General features: G+C 39.3%; 1 protein-coding gene across 9 annotated transcripts in view; it reads left to right on the plus strand.

The window, feature by feature from the left end:
* The window catches only part of nectin1b (nectin cell adhesion molecule 1b), a 156,842-nt gene that overhangs the window by 74,931 nt on the left and 56,413 nt on the right, over positions 1-25,498 (plus strand). The window lies entirely within an intron of this gene.

Below are 25,498 nucleotides of genomic sequence, written 5' to 3' on the forward strand. Positions count from 1 at the left end.
ACCAATTCGATTTAGATTTTTCTTTAGACGTCTGTTACATTTTGTAGGCCACAACTGTTCGCTAAATTCTGGTTTTAACCCAACCATCTGTGAGTTGTTGAGCTGCCAACAAGCCAGAAAAATAAATAAATAAATAAAAATATCAGTCTTAATGAGTTCAGGAAAGCACACAGACAGCCTACGCCACGAGTCATTAAACTACAGTAATTAAATAGTTAATGATCATAGTGTATATTAATAAGCAATCCTTTGGGATGGCTTCAGGAGGAGAGTGTAGTCAATCAGTGAGGTGGCTTTTAGTAGCACTAGTTTGTTCCTTTAAGGCTACTTTGTGCACATATTTGCATACTGAAACAGGGAAAATAATATCTGATTTTGTCTCATTTAGATTTATAATGATTGCACTCGGCTGTGCAAGTCACATTGTGAAATATTTGTAATTGTTATTAAAATAAAATCAGATGATCATACCTGTGTCACAGACTGTCTTAGTTCCACAGTTTATGCATCACTCTTTCTAATACTGCGTTCTTATTTTAAATAAAATGTATTGTTATTTGCACTTGTGCTATCCCACATACACTCTGAACTTATATTGCAGTGATCCATAATGAAATGTATAACTCTGAGGGGCACATGTGCTCTCATAATAAATATGCTGCAAGTATTTAAACACATTCCCAAAAATGATACCGTCTACCAATATACAGCTTTCAACCTTTAATCAACAATGCCATCTCAGTTTTGTTTTTACATTTACACAAACGGCCTCAGAAGTTAATGTTCTGTAGATGTGTTAAAAGATAAAATACTTCATTTTTGGAACATGATAAGATAATATGCTGATATTTCAGATCTTACAGCTTTGCTAGTGGCACTCTGAGAATGCACTTCATATCAGCTCTGAGTCCTTGTTAACATGTGCAGAATGACATAACCTGCCAGCAAAGGTGCCTCTCAAGTAGTAGTGATATTACTTGCAATTGAATTCTGAACACTTTCTGAACAATCGTTTCAACATTCTATCATGATTATATCAGGAATGTAATTTGCAATAGGAAGTTATGGGAAGACTAAACTTAGTTTCAAAATAATTAAATCTTTGTTTAAAGTTGCTAACAAATAAATATGCAATTTAAATTTGCTAATTTTAAAAATGTAATTGAATAACACAATGGTGGCAATATACTTGTTTGATGTTCAGCAGAACAGTGTCTGCTATGTTGGCTGATATACTTTTTTTTTAAACTTTGATAAATAAAAGTTGGGCTGATTTTAACTCCATCAGTGTTGTACTAGAAATCCCTAAAGTTCAAGGATGATAAAACATAATGTGATTCAGTTGCATATAATTTGTGTGTTAGCAAAATTAAAAACAGTAAGTGTACTACAAATTGTTTTTTAATTTAGTAGAACTTGAAATGTTTATCAGTGGGTAAACAATTAGCATTGCTCACCCAGAAAGATCAAGTACTGTATACTTGCAATAAATAAGTTGCCCTAACTTAGTTATCTGAAGTAAGCTTTACTTGGTTGTTTTGAGGTTATGAGTTTGCATCATTTTTTTAAGTTCTAAGAACTAATTAGATTTTACAGCATGATCGGAATGTAATAATCACATATAAACTGAAGCACTGGATATAGATTTAGTTTTTCTTATGACGGCACTAAATACAAAATTTTAAGCATATTTTATCTGAGAGGACACTAATAACCGTGCCAGTCTTCATGGCACTGATCCAGTAGTTCTTATGTGATGATTTTGTCCAACAGAGAGAAAGGAGGACATCCAAAAGCAATGTTCTAAAGATACACACACAATGAACAAATTAACTAGAAATATTTGGTATGATACGCAGTTACAAGGTACAATCAAAAAGTTGCCAGGTAAATAAAATAACATAAAATACTCAGCAGATTTTCCCTTTTCTGATATTTTTGCATTTTAGCATTAATGTCTCAAACTGGCTCAACTTCCATGCTGAGGATCATTGGTGGTGATGAGAGCTGTGTCTTTGGCTAAAACCCAGCAGTTTTCAGTAGAAGAGTCCACAGTTTCCAAGCCCATAGAGCAGCTTGCTCTTTTTTTCCTTTTTGTTACATTTATGAGGTTGTACACTGTAAACTTGTACCAGTGGGTGCGACTGCCAACACTGTAGCTTTCTGAGGTCTCTAGAGGAGAATATTCAGCAGAAACAGACTAAACTCTGATGCAGGCACATGATGAAAAGCTGGACTTTTCTTGCCGCGTCAACACAATCAGCACCTGCCCCACTCACCAGATTTGCCTCCCTGTGAGATCCTCCACTTCCCCAAAATGAAATCAAGGTGAAGAGTCAGAATTTTGATAAAGTGTAAATCCAGTGTGCATCACAGATGCATAAGTACAAGTGGACCGATGGGACATCTGAACGATCTAAAAACAGCAGCCACCCAGACATGCAGAAGAACACGATATTAAACGAGAGACAGCTAAAATAAAATTAGGAGGGTTTTTTGTTTTTTAACTGCAGAGTTCTGGGATCTTGTACATCTGACATGTGCTGTTACATAATTTTAATAGAAACCTGCCAGGCAATTTACATGGTACATCAATTTATCCCATAATATAATATAAGACCCAGAGGCGCCTCATGCCAGCAGGCAAGGCAGGTAACCGTGTGGGCCCCAGGTGAGGAATAACAAACGTTAAACTGCAGCAGTGGCAATGCGCAAAGTTTGACGTGAAAGTCAGAGAGACCTCCCCAAGGGGGATCCACCTTACTCCTCTCACTCCCACTGCAAGTGGTGTTTATGATTCTGTTTAAACAAACCAAATGACTGACTGACAATCAATGAAAATGAAGAAGAGTTGTCCTTCTGTGAGAGAAAAAAGAAGGAAAGAGCAAGATAGTGGTGAGTCGAGCAGAATTTAATAATGATTAAATATAGTTATTATGAAAATAACTCAATGCTACTAGAATGTAATGTAACCATCATCACATTATATCCTTTGTTTACGTTGATATTTTACATTAGTTAAGTTAGCTGCCAGAGCAGCCTGGTGTGGCCATGATCACATAATATGTCATGTTCTGTTTTTTGGCATTTCAGTCCAGTCAAGGAAAAAAATCACTTAGTTGTGATATCATTATAAAGCTATAAGACACTGGCGTGGTCTAAATAGACTTTGCTATATTTTTATTTTAGAGGAAGGATGTGAAGGATTTTGTTTGTTTGTTTATTTTTCACAATTAGATCTCTCATTTTTTGTAGCCTACACAGGATAGTATGCATCAGTTACAACATAATAAATATAATGCAGGTAAATACAGCTATTATTAAATAAACATATTTCTAATGTCAGTGAAATTTGGATGTCTCCAGTAACTCTTTTTTTTGAGTGTATTTTTGGCAGCATTTTTGGCAGGCCCATTACTGTCATCATATGATACACTATTTTCAGCTTTTAACCAGTTATTTATAACAAAATGTCAGATTGATTTTCATGCCAAAAACAACTACAGCTCCATGAGAAACATCAGCAGATACCGCTGGTATCTATCCCTTGTGGTATTTTCATTGGTCATATGAGCAAATGTGTCCTAAGATGACTTGCGTCATCCCGTACTTCATTTCTGCATTTTGACTCTCAGTTCCCTGTTTATGTCTCCTCAGATTTCATCTCTCAGGCAACAAGTGGTGCGACCAAAGTTGACATATGTTTCCCTTGGAGCTCTATCCAATGCGAAGGCACAAAATTTGGAGACATAAACCTGCCATGACCAAACTGGGAAAATGAACTATGAGAAAGGCACATTCAAATCTCACGCCGTTCTTTCCATTCCCCAGATCCGCTCTTAACAATGAGCTGTTTTGTGCTGCACTGCTGCAGCTGACTGTATGATCCCACTAAAACAAGCACTATTGTAAATGACTATTGTTTCTAAAACACTAACACTGACACCTGGCTCAGTTTTCCTGTCATGTTTGGAGCTGATATGGTGTTTGCCATCCATTTAGGTCTTTCTCAATGCCTCTGTTTGTGTTTACAAAAAGAAAAAAATGTTTATGAATATATAAACATGGAGTGAGGCTGCTACTCAAAATAAGCAGTGAAGTGATTCGTCTTCGTTGATCCTTCCATTGTTTGTTGTTATGTTATCTTTTGGCTTTTTTTCTGTTTCATGGTGTGCATCACTGTCCTTGCGAACCTCTAGTTTCTTGTGAAATGTGTACACTACCTCGTGCCTCCTTTAATGCAAATGAAGTTTTGAACTGTATCCTGTCAACTCAGAGCGAAGCATTTCCACTGGAGAACATAAATCCATTGCAGCTCACAAGCTGGACTGACCAGCCGCTGGACTCGTTCAGGAACAATGACATCATTCTTCCCCCACCTCCTCCTCAGCCAGAGGCACCGCTGCTGGGACTTAGCTCAGGTCCCATTGGTGTTTTAGCTCCAGGTTCTCCACTGGGATGCACCATCCCTGGAAACTTAAAATAAGAGTGCAAGCAGCTTTATACCTTTCAGTCCTGAAAAATGAATCAAAGGCTGCTAAAACAAAGCTCCTCAGATTATAATCCAGTGGGAATCATAACCGCCAGCACATATTGCCCTCTGTAACCTGACACAAATTACTGACTTCGAAACCACAGGCAGCTCTACATTTCAACAAAGCCACCTCATCTTGTATTTAGTGTAACCAAACATTCACTGTTTTCACAGACGATTTCTACAAAAGTGAAACTATGAAAATACTAGATTCCACTAGAAATGGTTCCACAATAAAGGTTGAGTTTTCATCAAAAAGCATTTAGCAAATGTTTGAGTGTGTTATTCAAAATAATAGAAAAATATCCATGAGAAATGAACAGCACACATTCATATTTCATCAGTTTTGTGCTAAAGAGCTGGTCGATGCGTTGGGCTTCTCCCGTGGAGCTTTCTGATTCGACCACATCAAAACAGTGAAATAAGTCACAAATCACAAAAGTAAAGCATGCAAGACATGATTGATCATCTATAAATAGAAAGGAATAACAACCAAAAATGATGTGTTCCCAGATGAAGCATTTATGTTGTATTTCAATGAATAACACGCCATTATTTATTTCTTTTATTTGTTTGCGGTCTCTCTCAGAGGTCAAGAGTTTTGCAATCATACAGTGGAATTGTTACTGCACTGTCAAATGTCGTTTCCATTGTGCTGAATGTTTTCTGATATTGTTTGCAAAGTTTTGTTTTTGTTTGGTAGAACATATTTCACGTATAATCTGATCAATTAAGCATGCAGTTTACACCCCACTGATGGACAGAACAAGTAAATTCTATTTCCAGAAAATGTGAAATGATAATGAATTGGCAATTATTTGGATTAACCCAGGATCAGTCTGCTGAAATTATTATTGCCTATTATTTTGTAAATGAGATGGCTCATAACAAACTGCTTGGATCCTATGAATACATTTGTTGGCACCTTGAGGGATGTCTGCACTAGCTACTGGAGACACACACAGACACACACACCAGCCCTGCTTTGACACCCTCCCATTTTCAGAGCCAGTCATGGCGTGAGCAGCTCTGCTATCCAGCTGCGCATTAGCGTTCTCCAATTAAACTCAGCCATCCCAGAGCAGAACGAAAGGCCTAAACCCTCTGGTGAGAAAAGTGCTGACAACCCTCATCTACAAAGTCCTGCTGGGAATACTTTGTCCCTGTGACCATTTACCCAGTGTCATAGAAGTGGCGTGTGTGAGTGTCTGTGTGTGGGTTTAGGAGAGCCAGAGAGGAAGTTTGTGTGCATACCCTTCATCCCTTTGTTGACCAGTGCTTTTTTCTGCACTCAGCCTGAGTGACTTTAGACACAATAACAAATTAAAGTTTGTGCGCATGACCACTAATTCTTGATTTAGTGCGAAAATATGTCCTATTTCCTGTGCTTTTGAAGTTGGACTGATCAGTATTTTTATTTTTTATTTTTTGCGTGCAAGTCTTGTCAAGAGCTTAAATTTACAAAGAAAAGTTTAAATATAAATCCCTGGAGAAGCTGAATAAACAACTAGCATCCTCCTTAAAAGATGGGGCGTGGCAGCAGAAACAGAGAGCTAGATTGAATATAGGCACAATCATCCCCAGTCATACTGAAGTAGAAGTCCAGAACGTTCCTTCATCAGTGATGCCAACAAAGGATGATATTTGGTCTTAATTTTGTATGAAAACAAACAAACACAAAAAACATTTTTGTTTTTTTTACTTTTTAATTTTTTCTTAATTATGTTTTTGGATAAAATTCTACATCATTTACCAAGCAGATTATTTCATTACACAGATGGATTTCTGATTAAATGCACTATTTGCAATTATTAATATTAAAAATCAATGTAGCTTGATATACCTTACCCCCCTCCTCTTTTTTTCCCACTAGCCCAGTGGCAGGCTCATTTTACTAGCACTATTTAAATGACTAATGCTAAAGAGACAAAATTCTAATGGTTTTGGAAAGAAGAGACGATGAGCTTTATGAGGATCCTGGCGTATCACAGTAGCACAAAGCATTCACAAGAAAAATTAGCTCTGTTAGATTCTACCATGTAAAATTTAAACGGGTATCAAAAAATGATGGTATAATTTTATCATCATACACTTCCACTTACCGTAACCATTTTGGGCTAAAGAGAAAATTCAAATGGTTTCATAAAGATGAAAATTATTTTGTAATTTTACAGCCAAAATTACAAAATATCTCCAGGCGTGCTGTGTGATACTTGGGTAATAAAGGGTACATTTGTCATTATTATTATTAGTTAAAAACTCTAATTTTTATAGCTAACATCAAGAAATCATACATATCCCCATGCTGCTGAAAACTAGGGCACCGTATTATTTTTCCAATACCAGCACTTTCTCTTCAGCAGCAGAGCTGACAGGTCTTGCCACATTCGGCTTTGACATGTATCTATGAAAATTATCCTCCTGTTAAATCCAGCTCTTAGCCAGTGTCCTTGGTGATCATCGAGCATGAATCTGCTGCTCTTGCTGGGAAAGAAAACGAATCACAGGATGAGTCAAATTTCTCTCAGCATCATTATGTCAGTTGAAATTAAAATTTCTCTGTCTCCCAGACATTAGGCATGCCATGAAATGAACCTTCACCTGTTAAAAATCACTGAACCCACTGACTGTAGGGAGAGCTCTATAGTCAACATTCGGAATGATTCATCAACCCGGTTACCACAGAGTTTCAGCATCTGACAAATGGGACAAATGGGGTAAATTAAGAACCCAGTGTCTCTCACCCCCACCCTCTCTTCCCTGACTATTGACTCTCACAGCTTTATCAGTGTACATTAGTGTCAGTGCCAGTCTACATTTAGACTAACTGTGCCAGAGGAGGCAGGCCATCAGCACATACAGCCATGTCTGTCGTCATGCAGAGCCAATGACCCTTTGTCAGAAACAATCCTCATCAGCAGAGCTATCAAGCCAAGGCTGCACTGTCCAGTGTTTGAGCTCTGAGACTGTTCTCCTGTTGTGAAAAAACAAATCTTGAGGTTAGTATACAGATTTAAACCACAAAACTGCACAAGTTAGGACTTTTGTGTCTAAATGCGCCAGCTTCGTCAGCACAAATCACGGAACTGTGCCCCCGGCATGAAGTTGGTACAAAATTGACCGATGTCCAAATTGAACTCGGTGTTTGGGGAGAAACATTCTCCAACAACAAGGAAGAAAATTAATCATAACTAAAGAACATAATTAACAGCAGAAAATGGAAAAAACTGAAGCCATCAGTGCTTGATGTCTCGCTTCAGTTTTCTTACTTTTACTTTTGGTGTTCTTTATTGTACGGCAGCGCGCAATTCTGTGTGCACTTCACACAATATCTCACTTTTGATGTTTGCAAAACTCAAATTCTTACCTCTGGGTGACAATGTTCCTGCTGCACCTTAAAGTTCCACAAAATGTGGAGTGTGCCAATTAAAATGTAGATGTGATTAGTTGTTAAAAGAGCAGCAGTTTTTAGAATAGATTTTTTTTTCTCCTTTTTACTGCTAAAAAGAGACAGGCACAGTAAGATGTGAAGGCAGTGGAGAAAAAGAAGCTGTGGGACCTGATTGCATGTCAGCAGGGACATAAGCAGGTAGCTGCAGCACAGACTGACTTAACCACTCAATTATCTTTAGGCACCAGAGGTCATCAGAGAATATTTAATGGAGTCCAGAGTTCTACATGCGTCTTCATGAATCTGTAGCTGTGGATTTGTGGGCCCTGACCCCTAAACTGTGATCTTTGAAGCCTCTAAATTACTGCTAACAAAAATAAGTCCCCTAATCTGCCACAAATACCCATGTGGAGCCAGCCATTGATTAGATTACAGTGCTATTTGCAACTTCATCTGCAAGAAGCTGATCCATGCAAAAATGCAAACAAACTAACTGATCCTAAAGCAGAGCCAGTCACGACAAATTGCTCTGATGTTTAGTGGCCGGTTGCCATGACGAGTCACAACCAGTTAGTTGCCTCGGGAGAATTGGCTTTCTTCAGCAGCACGTTTCAATACCCAAACCTGAGGTCAGTCACTGAGTCCACATTACTAAAGCTGAAACTTCTTTCTTTTGTCAGTTTGTCAATGGTATTTTATTTCCTGAGAAGGGCTGGATCTAAATACAAAAAGGCGAGCTAAAAGCTTGATTTCTGCTTAAATCGTCATACTGATCATCATCCCACCTAAAATGTAACATTATGTTTCATCAGAAAGGTGGAGAAGATGTCAGAAGTACAACTAACTGTTTGAAATATGTACGTTTTTTTTAACCTTGTGTACAGTCTCCCACAAGCTTCATCATTCGTGTTGCACTGAGTTTTGCTACTGTAGGCTATAAGAACGCAGTTTGATTAAGGGAACAAATTATTTTCAGCAACATTAATAATCACCAGGCATATGCTGCACTTATAAATTTATGTTTTCCTTACGATTTCTGATTGATGAGCCCTGAGATTTTAACTTATTTTTTGAGCTTTAATTTGCTAATCAAAGTTAGAAATGTATTACCATAATTTATTCACACAATGACTGATGACATGTTTATTTATATCTGTCTCTCCCTGAATTTGATGAAGGCATGCAAGCTGATAATCACTCGGGCCTTTTTTCTAAAGAGCTTTGTCATTTTGTTTTGCTTCGAAGCTGGGAGAAGCTGTGGCCTTCAAAGACATTTCTGATTAATTTGACTACTTGTTGATCTTTATTCATTACTTGGAATGTGCATATTGCGGTGTTTGCTTTGCATTAGCCGCCCTCTGTGTACTCAGTCATCAAATCACTTTTATTGCTCTTGCACTTTGCCAAAGTGAACATTTTTAGACAATCGAAATGCTTACGATCTGAACTTGTTCCCATAAAGTCAGCCAATTTAACACTTTGATTCGTTTATCTATCACTTACTAAGAAATATATTTCTTTCTTCCCCCCACTTTTATTGCTTTCATCTGTGATTTGATACAAATAAAATTCAGCTGCTTGGATTATTACATACAGTAATTTCTTGGTACACTAATGCTTGAGAAGGCTTCATGCTGTCTCTGACACATCCATCCTGAGGCCCTTAAATCTGTCTCTGAAAGCAGGAAAAAAAGCAATGGATGACTCACTCTGCATGTGCAGGTATTGACAGAAGGACTTCCTGCCATGAGGCATCTTGTTAAAGGGAAATGTGATACAGTAGTGTTGGTTTAACAGGTCTTCCTTCTTCTAATGAATAGGCTTATGCGATAAAAGCTTCCTGTTTGAAGATAAGGTATTCAGCAACAACAAGTGGATGCATGGCTGATTGTCACGAGTACCTTGGTATTATGTGTCTCTTTGACAGGAAAATGCACAAGAAAACAAAGCTCCACTTTAAACCTCAAATTAAACAGCACCAGCACAAAGTCTAAAACATTCAAGGGGGATCAGTTTTCTTCACTTTAATGCCAACCATGTCACATCTAATTTATTTGTCTGGACTTTTTTAAAACCCTTTTCTAGAATAAAAAAACATTTTTTTGGAAAGCAAGAAAGTGTTGAGTGCACCCTTACTGTAAATAAAAAGTGGTTTTGTCTTTCACCTATTTAAAAAGGGGTCTGAGCGTACACAGCATATGGCTGTGTATTTTCTTACATTTCAGTGACACAGCTGAAAGATGTTTTCTTGTGAGCGACCCTGCGGTCACAAAGTGGAGCACTACATGTGCCGTTGACAGTGGAAAAAAATAATCTGAAGTACAGCCCCAACAGAACACATCTATCAGCTGGCTGCAGTGTGTGAGAAGTATATTGAAACAGCCTTTGTGGCTTTGATTTTCTTTTCTTTTCATATGTCAGCTCAGGGGTAGCCACCCCGAGACTGTGTGCTAATAGTCGTTTATCTGTTCTTAGAAATCTAAGCAGAATTATTTTATAGGAAAAACAATCAAAAACCTCTAGTTCAAATATCCTCTAGCAACTAAGGTTAATCTAAACATGATACAGGAGATAGTTGTTACCACTGTCTTGTCTATATGGTGAACAGTGTTGGGAAGGTTACTTTTAAAATGTATTCCACTACAGATTACAGAATACATGCCCCAAAATGTATTTTGTAACGTATTCCGTTGAGTTACTCACTGTGAGAAACATATTTTGAATACTTTGGATTACTTGATATATTATCGTGCTTTTTACAACCACATGAATGTACTATTGCTGTGTGATTTATTACTATTACTTAAGTCTATTTGCCATACCAATACCAACTAGATGGTTAAACTTTTTGCATCGATCTCGTATAGAAAACTTCAGTATCAGTACAATGTTTCTTTCTGTCTGCTTTCAGAACTACACATTATTATTTGCAGCTAGCAGGTTGCAATGCAGCCTTCATTAATAGTAATAAATCACACAGCAACACTACACTTAGGATACAAAAGGGGCACATAACCCAGGTAGCTACCACAACTAAAACAAGATAACATTAGTTTTTAAAAAATAACTTACTTCCAGATGTTTCTTTAGGTTGGAGGTGGAGTCTTTTGATGCTGAGAGCAGCTTGCTTGCTGCCAAACAGAGTTTGCATTGCACAGTCAGATTTCACCCATCTCTGCCATTCCTGCCGTGCACTGCTGGCTCTGTTGTGCTGGCTCCGGGTCCATTGTGTAACTGACGCCACCAACATTAACAGGACGCTTACATTAGAGCCTCTTATCTCGTGTCTTGTTTGCATTTCTGGCAATGCATAGAATTACCAAAATTAGAGAAGGGATAGCCTAACATATGAAACAGGAAAAGAACGTCGTGTAATTTTATTTCAACAAAGTAACTGTATTCTAATTATCACGTATTTAAGCGGTAACTGTAACAGAACCAGTACATGTATTCGGTTACTCCCCAACAATGATGGTAAACAGGAACCTACAGCAAGGAGGTAGTTAGCATGGCTCAGTTAAAGACAAGAAATTAGTGAAACTGTCCGCACATGACACAAAACACAGCTATCTAAAAAAAAACTGTAAAAGTGTTCATACATACTCTCTTGTGCTGTTGTAGTTTTAGCCTGAAAGAAGGCATTGAGAGTCCAAGCTTCTGTGTGCACACATGTACATCAGAGTTTTATTTTTTCTTCATCTGACCTCATAGACTCTGAATTGTTATGGAGTCAAAGAAACAACACTCACATTTCTACCTACAGGGTATATTTACCACTTATCAAACCTCTGTAGATTTAAACTTGAAAAGAAGCGCAGTTTTGAATTTTTTCTAAATGAAATAGTGTTTTTTACTCTTTTATTTAGAAAGAATTGTAAAAACAACCCTATTTTCATCCAACTGAAAAAAAAAATCAAATAAGTGTATTTTCTTACCATGTGAACAATATCTTCAAACCTGTTACGTATTAGATTGCTGAGGAAAGGAGATCTACTCAACCAGTGACCTCACTAATATAGCGTACATACAGTATTGGATGAACGTGAAAGCAGTGATAGAAACCCTAGATGGCAGCTCCCTGCAATGAGATAATGAGTTCAATAAACTTTATTCATCCCCACAGGCACAAAACCAACAAATATGATACAGTATACAATGGCGTACACACTATTCACAGATAATGATACATAAAAACTGTATCTGCCAGTTCAGTAGTAAACATGCTGCTGTGGGATGTTGGAAATGGACTTCAGGTTAGTGTATTGTTGTTAAATGGAGTTTCAGCACTTGGGAGTGATACTGTATCACAATACACAAGGTAATTATTATTACTCTTATTATTGTTGCTCGTGGAATAGCTGAATTGAGTAAATGCTGCTGCCATACATGTTGCTGTGGTGCAGCAGAGGCCGTATTAGTTCTTTCTTTATATTGAAGGACAAATTTCAACTACAGCACTGTTGCTGGCAGACAAGAGGAAATTGCAGTTTCCATTCAGTGCAGTAGATTGAAGTTTGGTCCATATTGTGTTTGGACAATGACGCAATTTTTTAATTTTTTTGCCTTTGTACCCCACCACGGCAGATTTAAAGTCAAACAGTCAAAATTTGATTTGAAGTTCAGAGTTTCATCGTTAATTCAAAGGATTTAATTAAAACATTGTATTAGCTGTTTACAGTCACTTCTATGCACAGTCCCCAATTTTTAGAGGCTCAAAACTAAATGGACAAATTAGCATAATTTCAACTTTTTCATACTTGGATGAAAATCCTTTCCATTCAATGACTGCAAAGTTAAAATCTGTGGTTCCATGTTACCAAGTGCTACGTTACCTCTTGAGAGCTTCACCTTCAGTTACTGCTTGTTTGTGGATCTTTCTACCTTCAGTTTTGTCGTCAGTAACTAAAAAGTGTCTTCTTTTGCTTTGAGATCATGACTAGCTTGGCCATTAAAAATATCCAATTTATTTACCTTTATAAATCTTTCAGTTGCCTTTGCAGTATGTTTTTGGTCATATCCATTTGCTCTGTAAAGCGCTATCCTATCCAGTCAGTTTTGCAGCATCTGAGCAGAAAGTAGAGCATCGTACGCTTCAGAATTCATCCTTATGTTACTTCTATCAGCAGTCACATCATCAATAAACGCTAGAGACCTGGTTCTACTGACAGCCATGCATGCACATGCCAAAAGACAGCTTCCACCAAGCTTGATGATGATATGAGACCTTCTATCTCTTTCCATCATTTTGGTACCAGTTCATCTTGTTTTCACCTATCCAAACTATTATCAGTATATCCAAAGTCTAACCTGGCCTAATATTCTTGAATGTACAGCTTGTTGTAAATGTTTTGCATTCTTCAACAATGATATCCTCTCTCCTTGAGAGTGTTCTTGGCTTGGCAAAACATTGCAAAGGCTTTTTTCTACCAGAAAAAGAATTCTGCAATCATCCACTTCAGACCTGTGGTCTTCCAGGCCTTTTGGTGCTGATGAGCTTGCCCGTGGATTCAGTTCATTCCAGACTTTTTTTTTCTTTTCTTTTTTTACAGCTCTTGAATTAAAGATCATTGTCTGTTGTTCAATCAAATCTTCACTGTTGGATTTAAAATATGATACGCTGTGGCTCCAATGAAAATCTACAATAATACTTTCACTGTCCAGAAACTTATGGACTAACTATACATTATCACTCTGCTGCTGAGCTCTGACTGCCACTTTTTCACAATTCTTCAGTAATTTCTTCTCATGCATGTCTCCAGCATGTTTGTGATTGTAGTATCAATGAGATACTAGTCCAGTCTTTACTGGACTAGTATCCAGTAAAGACTGGACTGTTTTTATATGTGGTATACAGTACAGTCACATTTGCTTTAGACAGCAAATGTGAGCTGTATTTACTCAAGTCTGTGTGGCATCCTTTAATTGAAATATAAATGATTTGATTGTTTGATTGTTTTTTTATATATAAAAAAATAATACTGACAAGATAAACAATGGCTGCAATATGAACACAGCTGTAGGGTGGGCTTAAAATGCCTGCAGAGCTTACAGAGGATTACTCTACAATAGATGTTAAAGAAATTGGGTAAAATCAAATGAAAGTATGAAAGACAGCAAATTCACACCTGCAGATGTGAATTCAAAGGCAAAATTCCTGTTATTATGGTAAACCATTACACACATTTCCACTTAAAAAACAAAAAAACATTAAATCTGACCTTTGCATCATACCAGCAAAATGACACAGGTTTATGAGTCTTTTTTTCTGGTTCCTAATGTCATCACTGACAATAAACAGAAGTGTGATTTTTGTGGCAGATGTATTAGATATTAAAACGCCGTCACTAAGAGTTTAAATTCAATTTAAATGCAAATAGATGACACCTTACATGTGTTTGAGAATGGGAGAATATCTCATGTCTATACATCTATCTAACATATAATGTGTGAAAGGGAGAGAGCATGTGAATATTAATATGCACTAACGAAAAGTACAGATTTTTTTCTCAAACTTTTTCAGTGAACAATGAATGGATAGATGTTAATAAATACACAAAGCAATCTTTTGAGACTAATCACAGCCAAAATTAATCTGGCTATGAAACGGCAAAAATAAAAACTAAATACAGTTTAATCATTAGCCTGAATACAATGAAGGAACAGAGGCTGCACAGAGGCAACGGGGATATTGTTTTAGACTGACTAGTTTTGTATGCAACATCTGTAATCTTATGCTTTCATTTATCTGAATGATGAAGCCCTGTATCAGAGCAGGTGTGCCTATTTGAACAATGACAGCTCTCTGAATGTTTTCGAGAAACATCATTGTAGAGGTGCCTGATATGATTTTATGTACCTCATAATTAAGCGCCCGTTCATCCATCAGGTGATGTCTCTTATTTTTTGCGAGGCTGTGCTGCTTTATGTTTTTTTAGCAGTTTTCGTCTCTCATCTATTTTCAGGTCAGAATGAATCAGCTTCTCCTCGCTTTTTTGTTCATTTTGACACCCGACAAAACTCATCGCCTCTAAGGGAATTGGAGTAGAGGGTCTTGTTTTGTTCTGGCAGTTCTTTCAGGAATGGCCATCAATCAGGTGATCTATTGTGTTAGAGGGAGACCTTTCTCTATTGAATTCATGACTTGCTCCAAAAAGCAGATGCTACAAAGGTATTGAAAGTTTGCAGGGTACATTATAATCTGACGTGAGAGAAGCACGGCGAAAGACAATGGGGCTGTGCTTCATAATGATTTTGCTGCCAGTTTATATATCAGGATGAGGTGACCCCATTGGACAGTGACTCTCATGATTATTCTCCTCAGATCATACTGGTACAGTGATTCCAACAAAACAAAAGGAGCAACCAGTGACTGAAAATAAAGCCAGCTTGGTTACAAAGCACCACAATGAAAAACTCACTAGCCAGTTATTTTGAGCCAGAAAATATATCCCATCAAATAACAACACAATTATATTGTTGAGTGAAGTTCTTTATTCAGTCTAAGAATTGCATTTTTGGATTTCTTTATGACAGAGAAAAGAGCAATCTTTTCCATGCAGCAACCAAATGTTGATAGATTTGTAAAATATCAGCTGGCAAGAGCAAAAGAAAAAAACACAAGGGGAAAGAAAACAGGAGCTGAACTGAACATTTTGCCTGATGTTCCAGCTGATTGATGGGACTGGTTCTGGTGAGCTATTGTAAACACATTTACTTCTTGTTTCAAAGACTGCAGAGTAACTGGGAAAGGAGTTTGTAAGTCTTAATTTGCTGGCATTGTCAGTCAATGCCTGTGTCCATCAGGCTGAAACTACCCAGACAAAGCATAAACAAAGTGTAGGCTCTGTTTAGAGAGAGGTGGATAGAGGGGAACCAGAGACAAAACAAAGATGCGGCTGAAATTCTGAATGCATGCGTCATTTCTCCAGTTGAGAACTTTTGGAACAATGCACATTTCTTGTGGGGTCACACATAATAAAGAACAGATTACTTGGTTAGTGAACCTCACAAAACCTAAATATCACATGCCAAAAATTGTCATCATCATTCCTGAGCATTCGCATTCAAACTCAAACAAGTTGGTGATGCCAGTTCAGACACTCGTGTAATTGTATGTCACCAAAATCTGCAACTATTCAAAGAAACTAATATGGCAACGGCAGTAGAAGCAGTGCAAACTACTCTGCTCTCATCTGACCAAAAGCAACACTTTTTTTGCAGGTCTAGTAATTTAATGATGCACAATGTCTTCAGTGTCTTTTTCAGTATTTTTGAAATTCTGGGATGCCGATCACCAGCACCCAGCAGCACGGCACAGAATATGTCATTGTCAGCTTTTATGATCTTCAAATTAATCATCGTTCTCATATCAAGTCATTGATTCTTCACTGTGCATTTTTTTCTTGCAGATATCTTATCAGCCGCACGCTCCTTTTCAGGTTTTCTTTTTTATTAAAAAAAAATGCTTTTTGAGATATTTGCCTTGTGGTTTTCCCATTAATTATTGTGGGTCTGCATAATGGTGCTTGTTAGGATGACATTCAAATTTCATTGCTGCTCAGGCTTTCTCGTGTGTTTCAGTGTGGCTCGCTATTGTCCCTGGGTGAAAATTTAAAAAATAATGTGTTTTCACCCCCTGCCAGCCCAGGCCAATGTGTCTCCCACACAGTGTTTGTTCTGAAGTCTCCTGTGGGACAGTTTTGTCAGCTGTGTGGTGTCGGAGTAGATAATGACATGCTTACTAAGCTTCTCTGTCTGTAAGATGTGTCTTATGAGTCATGATAGGCAAACAGTGGAGCCCAACTGTGGCTAAAATTCCACTGGACAAGGCTTGATTTGAATTGTTGTGCCCTGGATGACTTGAGGAGCTGAGTGTAATAACAATAATAATGATAAAATAATGGTGGTTGTAAGTGTAGAGTGTTGACTGCAAAAATGAAAAAGACATTTATTTGATTGGACAGTTAGACATCAATTTTTTGCAAGTTTAACTTTGCAAATTGTTGTTTGGAATTTTTGCAAGATTTATAGAGTGCACTTGTTTCCTTTTGGAACCTGTTTCTCACTGTCCTATATTTGTAACCCCATTAAAGCTCAATATTTTGTTAATCGACATTGCTTTTTCACTGTGTACACTGGATATATGATGCATCATTTAACCTCTCTCCTGTACATAATCAGAGGCAAAAATATTGCTAAAATAGTCACTGATATCTTGCACTTTGGGAGTTTGCAGTTGAGAGGAGGGGTGGAGGTAGTATAAAGGTTCGATTCAAATTTGAGCACTTTGTTGCTCGAACACTGTGGTGTTGAATGTATGTATCGTTTTATAGCTAAATAATTACAACTGATTGCTAGTTTTTAAGCTAGCTACCTAAAAAGCTAACTTGTTACAAGCTAAACACAGTTCATCAACAGTATTGATTAGCTGCCAAAACACAAACCCTATTAAAACCATCTCCCTAGTCTTACCCCTGCTTGTGTATAGTTCTTTCACATTTCTACAGATCCTGTAGAGATGCCCAAGGATGCTCAGCAGCAAGTACTTTATTCTGTCTGTGAATACACTCAGCAATATTATCAAGACAATGAACACTTGAACAAACATGACTGTGCTACAGTCTTTATTACAGAACCCATACTTTTTACCTCAATTTCTCCTCAGGTGCATTTTGAATCTGGATTTCCTTCTATCAGCTAACGCAGAGAGGGTGACGTTTAGGACCTATACTGCAACCAGTAACAAGGCGGACAGCTGAAATGTTTTTGCTAGTGGCTGGTGAGAAATATGTTTGGGCATTTATTGGGTCTTTGCTTGTCTGCAAGATTTCTGTTCTCCCAGTCACAGAAAACTACTTGTTGTCTTATGTCAACTACACTACACTTCTCCTTGGGCTAAATTTAGATTTTCCACTTGCTCTTGCCATTGGCCACATGTCAGTAAAGGGTAAAATTGAACCTTTAAATATGTCTGCCATCTGTGATTGACATTAGGCACTATGAAAACACTCTTCTATAGTCAGAGAGAAATACTTGATCAGCTAAAAAGAGGAAGATTGGTGGCGACCATTAAAATGTCCTTTGCCTTGAGTCCAGAGTGCGATTAAGGGAAAGGTTTCCCTTTGAGACTTATGAGATAAAGAGTTCATCACTCCTGATACCCTCGAGAGACTCTGCAGAAAAGATTAGGTTCATGTGCCACTCAATTATCTTTTCCCTTAAAGCATTCTCTTTGAGGATGCAATTATACAGAATGGATGTGAATAAGAATGTTGGACACTGTGATGTGGGGCTGGCCACTGGTGGAGCTTTCAATTTGGTCAGCTTAATAGATCACATATGCCTTGGCAATGTTTTTGTTTTCATTCAGTAGACAAGAGTCAAAATTCGTTATGGAAACATGAATGCAAAACTTGGGGACAGCATGCAGAGAGAAGGACATTTTATTTTTCCATCTGCTCAATTAATTTGCCATGGAAAGTGCTCCCAATGCTTTTCGAAACTTTTGTTTTTTCTACGACCTTCATCTGATCCAAAAACGAATCAGACAATACTGTATAAAAAGCACAAAGAAACACGGTACAACTATCATGATGGTGCTGTTACGGCCTGGCTTTTGAGTCTTTACGGAGAGGTTTAACTGTACGCTGCCTGCTTCAGCAGATCAGGTTTCTACTGTTCCCCCACCGAATCTCCCTCAGGCCCAGCTGCCTGGCAAAACATTCATGATTAAATGTGAGACACGAGCCATCCTGCCAAGAGAAAGCAGGAGGAGGGGTTGCAGGCTTAGGACAACCACAGTTTGGAATTTCTGCGCTGTTTGTCATACACACAGAGAAAAATGAAAGCAGATGTAGGAGCACAGGGAGAGGGGAGAGGAAGGGAGAGAGGCAATCATCAAAGACAAGAGGTCTCTCAGGCAAGAGATACTGTAGGAATAAATCTGAAGCAATATTTATAAAGCAATATATGCTGTACACAGAACAACCCTAACCCTAACAAAAGAGTGGGGCTTTAACTATACAAACATTTCTGACAAGGCACAAAGAGTCTTATTGGCTGGGCTAAACCACAATGGGTGGTGCTAGAAAACCAGTGTTTTTTCTGGATAACAAACCCACATGTATTAAAGCTTCTCTAAGATTATAATTATACAGGAAGGAGTGGAATTAATATTCTTGGTGTTGGCAGTGAATGAAATGATGAATGCAAAAAAGAAAGAAAAAACAAAGAACATGTAGAGGATTTTTTCTTTTTGTAATATTGTGCAATGACTAGTCTGCATGGTGACACAGTGGTTAGCTATGTTGCCTCACAGCAAGAAGGTCATGAGTTTTATTCCACCATCAGGCCTGTGTGGAGTTTGCATGTTCTCCCCGTGTTTGCGTGTGTTCTCTCCCGGTACTCCGGCTTCCTCCCACTGTCCAAAGACATTGGACAGTTAACTTAATTGGTAACTCTAAATTGCCCATAGGTGTAAATCGTTGTTTGTCTCTATGTGTTAGCCCTGCGACAGACTGGCGACCTGTCCTCTCACTCTAAGACAGCTGGGATAGGCTCCAGCACCCCCCCGAACCTCATAAGGATAAGTGGATGTGCAGTGACTTCAGCGTCTTTTAGACCAGAATTTATATTTTAAAGCCTTCGAGTATCCAACTCAACACAGATGATCGTGCGTGGGAACCAACGGTCCTAAAAGAAAACAAAATGGTGCTCCTACCTGGAAACCTTAGTCTTTTGTCCACAATACACTCACTGCACGCCGAGAGGTCCATCCCTTCGGTCGCCGAGCTGCACGCTTACTCCTTTTAAGCAGAAAACCTGATCGGCCCGCCTTGGCAGTCAGTAGCTTCCCACGCCGTGCAGGTCAGGTGACGCCCAGCGAAATCCGCCCTTAGGGCTAACTCCGATTAGCCAAGTTAGCACGCCGCCAACTAGGGATATTTCGAGGCAACAGTGCAAACCAGTCCGGGCCGCACCACCTCACAGTCACGCTCTGTTACTCAGCCATCGGCATGGGATGATTTATCCTCACTGTCCATTGGGGAAAGTCTCTGCAGACGCTAACCGCATCTCGCGCACACTTTTCTCTCGCCTCTGCTCTCTCGTGGCTGCACTCCGCTCCTCCGTCTCTCCTTCTGCTCCCCTCCTTTCAAAGTAAATGCACCTAAACACACTTCCTTACCACTACTACCAACACAGTAAAATTAACAACAGAACTATTCAGATATATCCAACTGGAAATAAAACTTCCAGTTGTCCCACGTACTGTCCCGCGTACTTCACCTTCGGCTGACAGAATTGGCACTTATCCAATGAGAGTTTTAATCCCACTTCTTCCAGTCTGTCTAGCACCTTCAAAAGTTGCTCCTCATGTTCCTCCAGTGACCTGCCAAAGACAGGTCATCGAGGTACACTAGTACCTGCAGGAGGTTCATGTCCCCCACCGCCTTCTCCATCAATCTCTGGAAAGTGGCGGGTGCCCCTGTGATACCTTGGGGCATTCTCTCGAACTGATAGAAACCCAACGGACAAATGAATGCGGTCTTTTCTTTGTCCTCCTCCGCCATGGGTATCTGGTAATAGCCACTGCGAAGGTCCAGGACAGAGAACCACTTACTCCCTGACAAACAATCAAGTGCATCATCGATGCGGGGAGTGGTGTACTGATCAGAAATGGTACGTCGATTTAGTGTTTGATAGTCAATGCGCATCCTGATACTGCCATTTTTCTTTCTGGCAATGACAATGCGAGATTCCTTGATAATGCCGGCTTGTAATAGGTCTTGTATGTGTCTACGCACATCGTCAATGTCAGCTGGTGCAAGACGCCGTGACCGTTCGCGGAAAGGTCTGGAGTCTGACATCCGAATGTGATGCTCTACCCCCTTTGCCAGACTGACATCCCATTCACTGAGGGAAAACACATTAGCACTCTTGGACAACTTCTGTCGGAGCTGCTCTTTCCATTAATTTGGCAAAGATGAGTCACCAAAATTTATGAGAAGGTGATCTAGCTCTCTCTGATCTTTCCCCTTTTTTGGACAACTGTTGCAGTTACAGTATCAACTGTACACAACTGACCCATAACGGTTCCTTCTGGGAGAACGATATCCCGGGAGGACTGATTCTGCACTGCCACAACAAAATGGTCTACCTCCAAAGCAGAGCTAGGCAACACCATGGGCTGCAGCAGCACGCTAGCTGGCAACGGAATGGTTGGGGATGCTTCCACCATTAATATGCCTTTGCTGAGTGGTTCTTCTAGCTCCACCCGGCATATAGCATGGCAGCTTTAACCGGCCGGGAGTGACAGGGAGCTGGGCCCAACCCACTTCACCCAGCCTACTCCACCCTCATCCTCTACAGGGATCTCCACGGGGGCTGGTGGGGTTAAAACTCCAGCCGTTTGGCTTACAGTCTGCACGCTACTCACGCCTACGGTGTCCTGGCACAAGGTGGCCAATCTCTGGAAAAGGGAGGCATTGGTGCCTATGATCATGGAGGTCTGGTCCAGACCTCTGGAGTCGGGACAGATCAAAGCTAAGACCGAAATGGTCTCGTGACCTCCTTTAACTTGCTCAGGAAATTCCACATCCACAACGACATAGCCGAGATAAGGGTAACTAGAATTACTCAATCCCCAGATGGCCAGACCTGAAACTGGGTAAATTGGGACACCTGATAAGTGCTCCTTATACCAGTTCTCAAAAAGGATGGTTACTCTTGACCCACTGTCTAACAAAGCATTGCACGGTTCACCGTTCACTCTGCTGAACTGTCTACACCATCAGTCTTGCTTGTTTGAACAGGCTCTGCAACTTCTCTTGGTGCGGGGCATGACTGGTTTACCACTGATGAAACCATAGACTTCAGTTCTCTAATCTCAGTTTTCAGATTCTGAATTTCAATCTGTCTATTTTCCTGTTCTGATTGTGCTTGGAGTTTGTGTGCTACTAGATGCAATTTAGCCCGGGAGGCTTCATACTCCTTCTCACCTCTGATCTCACATAAGAGCTCTACAAAACTGGGTGGGGTTTCTTTCCTGTCTCTCAGCTTGAGCTGCACTAACATCATGTCGGAGTACACGGCCCCCCCCCGAGGAGCTGTTCTACTCTGGCCCTATCGACACAGTGGGCTTCAATACCGCCATGATTCACTACCCTACTCAGCGACTGCTCTAATCGCCTCAGATAGTCGGATAGTTTTTCTCTGCCTGGTTGGTACTGTGCCTGAGAACATTCTGAGTCTACGATAACTACTGCCTTCACTGGAGGGTCTCTCCATCTTTGCCAACAAATCCCCTACAGCACAGATTATTGACTCCGCAGAGTTACCATTCTCCTGTGCTTCTGCCCCACGTTTCGATTTACTCTGGGACAAATCCTCACGAGGCGAAGCCTCAGCTGTCACTATGATGGACCAAGGTTCACCAGCCCCCGTAGGATACACTTCAGGTGGGATTCTTCTGGCATCTATTCCCTCTTTGGTTTCACACAGGACAGTTAGCCTATCAAGCGCTTTGTTGTATCTCCGGCCTCTCACCCGGACTCGGCCCAAAGCTTTAACACTCTCTAGCATGTGTTCCATCAATGTGTGAGCCTCATCTAAGGTCTCTCCACGACTCCATTCCTGAAGCTCCTCGACCAACTCAGAGTGCATAGCTTGAACATCCATGACCAAAAAATATAAAAGTTGCTGCTTTTATCTCAAAATACACGTGCTTGGGAACTTCAGACTGAAACAACAAAATATCCCTGTGGTGCCTCCGTTTTATGTAGCGCCCCGGACTGTGTACTCCACTATAGCCGGGTACGCCCTGAGTTCTAATTATCTTAAACTTACTTAGTTGCCCTCAGTGCAAGTTCCCCTGATTTACACATGTATAACACACAGATAAACTTTTACCTTACTCTGAACTATAGATACGAAGCAGTACCAGTCACAAGATCTTCTGTTTAAACCAAGCAGGTTTACTGAATGAACTGGTAAACACCCAATAAATCAATAAAGTAAGAAGTCTCTTGCAATGATAAAATATAACAATAATAACAGTTACACAGTTCTTTACCGTAATTGCCCCCCCCCACACACACACACACACACTCTCTCACACCACCCAGTTTTCCAAGTCCCCTCGGTGCAGGCCTGGATCGATGCTAGGGTGCGTGGGAACCAACGGTCCTAAAAGAAAACAAGATGGTGCTCCTACCTGGAAACCTTAATCTTTTGTCCACAATACACTCACTGCACACCGAGAGGTCTGTCCCTTAGGTCGCCGAGCTGCACGCTTACTCCTTTTAAGCAGAAAACCTGATCGGCCCGCCTTGGCAGTCAGTAGCCTCCCACGCCGTGCAGGTCAGGTGACGCCCAGCGAAGTCCGCCTTTAGGGCTAACTCCGATTAGCCAAGTTAGCACGCCGCCAACTAGGGATATTTTGAGGCAACAGTGCAAACCAGTCCGGGCCTCTCCTCTGCTCTCTCGTGGCTGCACTCCGCTCCTCCATCTCTCCTTCCGCTCCCTTCCTTTCAAAGTAAAAGCAACTAAACACACTTCCTTACCACTACTACCAACACAGTAAAATGAACAACAGAACTATTCAGATATATCCAACTGGAAATAAAAGCCCCATAAAATATACCCGGGCTACATAAATTTTTTATATTTCCCTTCATACTGTCAGTGAGTTTCCCCAAATGCCACCTTGCAGATTAACCCTTTCATCTGTCTGTCAATTGACACAAATCACATGAATAGATGGATGATAGAGTAGGGAGAGAAGTGGGTTGGAAAGACAATCCTCATTTTGTTTAATAAGTTAATGTATTTTGGTCTGATATTCTGCCTAAATGATATGTGTCAGTTGTTAATAAATGCTTTTCTAAAAGACCCTTTAAGCTAAGCTAGCTGACGGGTTTTGCTCAAACTCAAATAATGCAATCACTAGTTGTTTCTTAGCTGCAACATCATTGTATTCTTTAATACTGTATGATGTATATTCATTCATCTTTAATGAAGTTCTTAGTATATTTGGTCATCACTGAGACCACACATTACAAATCCCAATTTAACCCCTGAATAAGAATGAAGCTATTATTGGACAAGAAACCAAGGTGGACAAATGTAGGATGAATATATAAATGAAAGAAAAAATACGCAAGTTTCTTACCTTCCAAGCAGACAATATTTTACTCTTACCCTCTACTTAATAAAATATTCCTTAATATAACTTGTATGTATATAAACTATACAAAACTGCTTTTTAAGATGAGATGGTCCCATATGCTCTCAAGATCTTAAATTAATCTTCTAAAAAATAGAGGGGCTGGGGTGCAGTTGGAGTTTTAATTATTATATTTTTCTTAATTTTACTTTATCTCTGCCTACTGACATCAACACATGGTAATAATTTCTATCTCCAGAGTCACCAGTAAAAGAAAAGCTAACTAAAACTACCCGCAGGAACCTGGAGGGTGGAATCAAGGAGTAGCTGAGGAGGAAAACTGAGGAAATCTCCCTGGGTCTCACTTCTATCCTATTTCAGTTACTACTTTCTTATTTTTTTTCTTTTTGCTATTTGTTGAATTTCAGTTTTATGTTTTTTTCTGCATCAGCATTTTAATGATTCAATGATCACTCAATTCTCTCTTTTATCAAATTCTCTTCAAATTATTTTCTTAATTTGTAAGGCAGCATGCACATGACAGCATGACAATGTTTACTTCACTCAAAGCATGTTCTAATTAATAAATTAGTTGCAGTTGTTTTGGTTTGTGCCGCATGTGAACATTGAGAGAAAGCACGAAGCTATCTGACATTAAATGTTCAAGGACAATAAATAAGGAAACCAACACATATTTAAAGAGTCAAACTGTCAATAATCATGAAATCCGCTAACTAAAACAACTACATTTTGATTATTTTAAGGTCATTGTTATTATTCTGCAGGAGTTTATGGTATTGCCTTGTTGCTTACACTCTTCACTCCTCACTGTTTCCTCTCCCCATAAGAGATTTAAGAGATTGATGGTTGAAATCATTTTTGTCTGCTTCATTAAGTCCATTATATACACAAATACATTCACTGAATTTATGGTGCGTTTAGAATCCTCTCCTATGATTCTCTTTCTTTATGTAAACATTACATTTAAAATGAGCCTTTCAAAACGTAAACACAAAAGCTTTAGTGAGGACTAACTTTGTCGAGCTTTCTCTCTGTTTAACAGCAAGGTGCTCTAGCTGTTTTCATCCTCTATATGAACATCAAGAGATCCAAAACCTGATAATCAGAGTATTTTGTTAAAGTGATGGAAGCTAAGAAAATGAGGGACAAACATAGCCTATGTTGGTTGTATGTGAATAAAAGAAACAAGGTGGAATGATAGCAGATGCTTAACTTTGTTCCTATACGACAGAACTATGTGCAATTTCGTCCTACTGTAGGAGTTTTTGAAATATCCGAGATTTATCTCTCAATGAGCCAGCCATTTTTTATGATTATTTGTGTTCTCTAGAATATCATAAAACTCACATCCACTTCGTTCACTGTCTGAACGCAATATTTTTTAGTAACT

The sequence above is a fragment of the Maylandia zebra genome, linkage group LG14, assembly GCF_041146795.1.
Source record: "Maylandia zebra isolate NMK-2024a linkage group LG14, Mzebra_GT3a, whole genome shotgun sequence".
NCBI classification, from domain to species: domain Eukaryota; kingdom Metazoa; phylum Chordata; class Actinopteri; order Cichliformes; family Cichlidae; genus Maylandia; species Maylandia zebra.